This window comes from Populus nigra, chromosome 2, assembly GCF_951802175.1.
Source record: "Populus nigra chromosome 2, ddPopNigr1.1, whole genome shotgun sequence".
NCBI lineage: Eukaryota > Viridiplantae > Streptophyta > Magnoliopsida > Malpighiales > Salicaceae > Populus > Populus nigra.
This window is the reverse complement of record NC_084853.1, coordinates 18,624,558-18,629,557: the sequence shown is the minus strand read 5'-3', so window position 1 is coordinate 18,629,557 and position 5,000 is coordinate 18,624,558.

Genomic DNA, 5,000 nt, shown 5'->3' with positions numbered 1-5,000 from the left:
CGATGGGTCTGGACGGGCTGGATAGTCCAAGGCTCGACGAGAAAGACTGCTGGTTTAGACACTGGGGCAGTGGCAGCCCGCGGGACAGTGTCGGCAGATTCGGCAGCGCAGATTTGTGCGGCTGCAGGTTCGTCGGGGAAAATCGGCAGCGCAGATTTTGCGACGAACATGGGCTGGGCGATGGACTGTCCAGGCCAGGCAGGAAAATTTGTCGAGGGGACACGCTGACGAAACAGCGCTGGTTCAGGCACGGCGGGCAGTGTTGGAATCGGCAGCGCCGACGAAATCGGCAAAGTCGGCAGAATCGGCAGCGCAGATTTTTCGACGAACACGGGCTGGACGGTGGACTGTCCAGGCCAGGCAGGAAAATTCGTCGAGGGGACACGCTGACGAAACAGCGCTGGTTCAGACACGGTGGGCGCAGTGTTGGAATCGGCAGCGCCGAGAAAATCGGCAAAGTCGGCAGAATCGGCAGCAGGTGCTGGCGATGAGTCAGGACGGACTGGATAGTCCAAGGCTCGATGAGAAAGACCGCTGGTTTAGACACTGGGGCAGTGGCAGCCCGCGGGGCAGTGTCGGCAGATTCGGCAGCAGTGTCTGCCGATTCGGCAGCGTTGGCTTGTTGGCGCGGGGGGCCGATGCGAGTGGGGACTTGGGCAGCGGGCAGTGAAAGCAAGAGTTTCCCCGATGCTGCCGGGGAAAACGCTCCCCGGGATGGCCGGGTGAGATGACCCGGCGGCCCGCGACGGGTCATTCAATTCCATGCCCCGTCAACATAACTCCCGATGTACTGTTTGCTTTTTCGGAAGAAGAGATCCATCCCCCCATCCTCGGCCAGCCAAAAACGCTCCAATTAATGGCCGGGTGAGATGACCCGGCGGCCCGCGACGCGTCATTCAAATCACTGCCCTATCGGCTACAACTGCTGATGGGTGGGATTAGAGGCCTGCCATGGTGGTGAGGGGCGGCGAGGACCGTGAAAGCTAGAGTTTTTCAGAGGCTGCCGGGAAAAAGGCCCCTCGGGTGGCGGGGTGCGAGGACCAGGCGCGTCATTCAATTCTCTTCCCTATCAACTTGGCTCCCGTTGGCGGGATTGGAGGCCTACTGTTTGTTACAGGGCTAAAATCGTCAGGGGAAGAGCTGACGAAACAATGCTGGTTTGGATGCAGGGGGTAGTGTTGGAATCGGCAGCGCGGACAAAATCGGCAAAGTCGACAAAAAAGACTGTTGGTCTGGACATCGGGGCAGCGGCAGCCATGCCGACAGGGGGGGAAATCGGCAGCGCAGATTTGTGCAGCTGCAGGTTCGTCGGGGAAATCGGCAGCGCAGATTTTTCGATGAACATGGGCTGGAAGATGGACTGTCCAGGCCAGGCAGGGAAATACGTCAAGGGGACACGCTGACGAAACAGCGCTGGTTTAGACACGGTGGGTGCAGTGTTGGAATCGGCAGCGCCGACGAAATCGGCAAAGTCGGCAGAATCGGCAGCGGGTGCTGGCGATGAGTCTGGACGATTTATAGTCCAGGGCTTGATGGAAAAGACTGTTGGTCCAGACAATGGGGCAGTGGCAGCGCGGATTTGTGCAGCTGCAGGTTCGTCGGGGAAAATCGGCAGCGCAGATTTTTCGACGAACAGGGGCTGGGCGCTGGACTGGCCGGGCCAGGCAGGAAAATTCGTCAGGGGGGCACGCTGACGAAAACAGGGGCTGCGGAGTGGAAAATCGGCAGCGCAGATTTTTCGACGAACAGGGGCTGGATGCTGGACCGGCCGGGCCAGGCAGGAAAATTCGTCAGGGGGGCACGCTGACGAAAAGAGGGGCTGCCGCGTGGAAAATCGGCAGCGCAGATTTTTCGACGAACAGGGGCTGGACGCTGGACTGGGCCAGGCAGGAAAATTCGTCAGGGGGCACGCTGACGAAAAGAGGGGCTGCCGCGTGGAAAATCGGCAGCGCAGATTTTTCGACGAACATTCGTCAGGGGGGCACGCTGACGAAAAGAGGGGCTGCCGCGTGGAAAATCGGCAGCGCAGATTTTTCGACGAACATTCGTCAGGGGGGCACGCTGAGGAAAACAGGGGCTGCCGCGTGGAAAATCGGCAGCGCAGATTTTTCGACGAACAGGGGCTGGATGCTGGACCGGCCGGGCCAGGCAGGAAAATTCGTCAGGGGGGCACGCTGACGAAAAGAGGGGCTGCCGCGTGGAAAATCGGCAGCGCAGATTTTTCGACGAACAGGGGCTGGACTGGCCGGGCCAGGCAGGAAAATTCGTCAGGGGGGCACGCTGACGAAAAGAGGGGCTGCCGCGTGGAAAATCGGCAGCGCAGATTTTTCGACGAACAGGGGCTGGACGCTGGACTGGGCCAGGCAGGAAAATTCGTCAGGGGGCACGCTGACGAAAAGAGGGGCTGCCGCGTGGAAAATCGGCAGCGCAGATTTTTCGACGAACATTCGTCAGGGGGGCACGCTGACGAAAAGAGGGGCTGCCGCGTGGAAAATCGGCAGCGCAGATTTTTCGACGAACATTCGTCAGGGGGGCACGCTGAGGAAAACAGGGGCTGCCGCGTGGAAAATCGGCAGCGCAGATTTTTCGACGAACAGGGGCTGGATGCTGGACCGGCCGGGCCAGGCAGGAAAATTCGTCAGGGGGGCACGCTGACGAAAAGAGGGGCTGCCGCGTGGAAAATCGGCAGCGCAGATTTTTCGACGAACAGGGGCTGGACTGGCCGGGCCAGGCAGGAAAATTCGTCAGGGGGGCACGCTGACGAAAAGAGGGGCTGCCGCGTGGAAAATCGGCAGCGCAGATTTTTCGACGAACAGGGGCTGGACGCTGGACTGGGCCAGGCAGGAAAATTCGTCAGGGGGGCACGCTGACGAAAACAGGGGCTGCCGCGTGGAATGGCAGCCTACACGCAGATGCGAATTCGGCAGCGCACGATGGCTTGAGCAGGTCATGGGTTCGACTTGGCGCGATCTGAAACCTGGACGAGGGACTGTCGACGCTGGACGAGCCAGCGCGGTGGCCTGTCGTGCCCCGTTCAGGGGGGGCCTGCCGCGGAGACAGCCCTCGCGGGCTCGACAGCGCAGGCCAGCGTCCCCGACGTCGCTGGCCGCGGCAGGCGAGCTGCCGGGGTTCCCGCATTCCTACAAGAAAACGTCGTGCTTTCCACATGAAACCAATCCAGTAAAATCAGCCATATTTTTATGAGGCTGCCCACTGAATTTGGGGTCATTCCGGGCCGGTTCCTAGTTTTGCGGATTTACTCGATTTCTAATGGTAGGAAAATTAAAACAAATACTTCCCGACCTCGAAAAATTCTGGGAAAATTAATGAAGGTGGATTGGATTTTTGCCAACCTCTGTGCAAAATTTCAGCTCAAAATACCAAGAAATGAATTTTTTAGAGGGGGGGTGACAGCTGGGACCTAGTAGTGTCTCCCCCTGCCAGAGCTGCAATGACACTTATTGCTCTTTAGGGAGCCACCAGGCCGGCGCCCCTCAAAGACCACACGCGCGCGCGCGCCCGCCCGCGCTGGGCGCTGGGGCGCTGGGGCCTGAGGGCCTGGGGCCCTTGGGGGCCCTTGGGCGCTTGGGCGCGCGCGCGCGGCCCCCGCAGCCATGCCGCGCTGCGCGACGCGCGGACAGCCCCTGCTGGCTTGCTCTCTCGCCCGCGGGGGGGCTGCCTTCGGGCCCTGGCCCCCCGCGTTCTGGCCTGCCCCCTGCGTGGGAGAGGCTAGGCGCTGCAGGGGCCAGCCCGACGTCGCTGGCCGCGGCAGGCGACAGCCCGACATCGCTGGCCGCGGCAGGGGCCAGCCCGACGTCGCTGGCCGCGGCAGGCGACAGCCCCTGCTGGCTTGCTCTCTCGCCCGCGGGGGGGCAGCCTTCGGGCCCTGGCCCCCCGCGTTCTGGCCTGCCCCCCGCGTGGGAGAGGCTAGGCGCTGCAGGGGCCAGCCCGACGTCGCTGGCCGCGGCAGGCGACAGCCCCTGCTGGCTTGCTCTCTCGCCCGCGGGGGGGCAGCCTTCGGGCCCTGGCCCCCCGCGTTCTGGCCTGCCCCCCGCGTGGGAGAGGCTAGGCGCTGCAGGGGCCAGCCCGACGTCGCTGGCCGCGGCAGGCGAGCCGCCGGGGTTCCCGCATTCCTACAACAAAACGTCGTGCTTTCCACATGAAATCAATCCAGTAAAATCAGCCATATTTTTATGAGGCTGCCCACTGAATTTGGGGTCATTCCGAGCCGGTTCCTATTTTTTCCGATTTCCTCGATTTTTAATGGTAGGAAAATAAAAAAAAATACTTCCCGACCTCGAAAAATTCTGGAAAAATTAATAAAGTTGGATTGGATTTTTGCCAACCTCTGTGCAAAATTTCAGCTCAAAATACCAAGAAATGAATTTTTTAGAGGGGGGGTGACAGCTGGGACCTAGTAGTGTCTCCCCCTGCCAGAGCTTCAATGACACTTATTGCTCTTTAGGGGGGTGCCCCCTGACTGGCCATGGGGCGCGCTGGCCTGGCGCCCATAGGCCTGCCGCGGGGGATATGTGGGCTGTTGCTAAACTCGGACTAAGGTGGGGGGCCTCATGGCCCGAAGTATTGCCGGCATCGATGACCCGTTTTCCGGCCGGCGACGACCCGATTCCGGCCACCGTCTTCGGGACCCGCTCCAAGCCGTCGGGCGCGTTGGGGCTGCTTATCCGCGGCGTGGGCGTGGCATTCATTTGCCGTGCTTGTGCCAAGGTGCTGGCAGCTGCTGCGCGGCTGTCTGCTTGCCGCGACGTCACGGCGGCGGTGGCCGCTGCCCCTGCTCGCAAGTCGGAGGCCTGGCCGACGTGGCTGGTGCGGACCGCCGAGCTTGGGGATTGCGAGGAGAGCTCTACGCTGGCGTGGGCGTGGCATTAAATTGCCGTGCGCGCGCCCATGCGTTGGCTCTCCTCGCAATCCCCGACCTCGTGGCGTGACGTGCCCGCTGCCGAGGCCTGGCCTCCGTCTTGCGAGCCGGGGCTGACAGC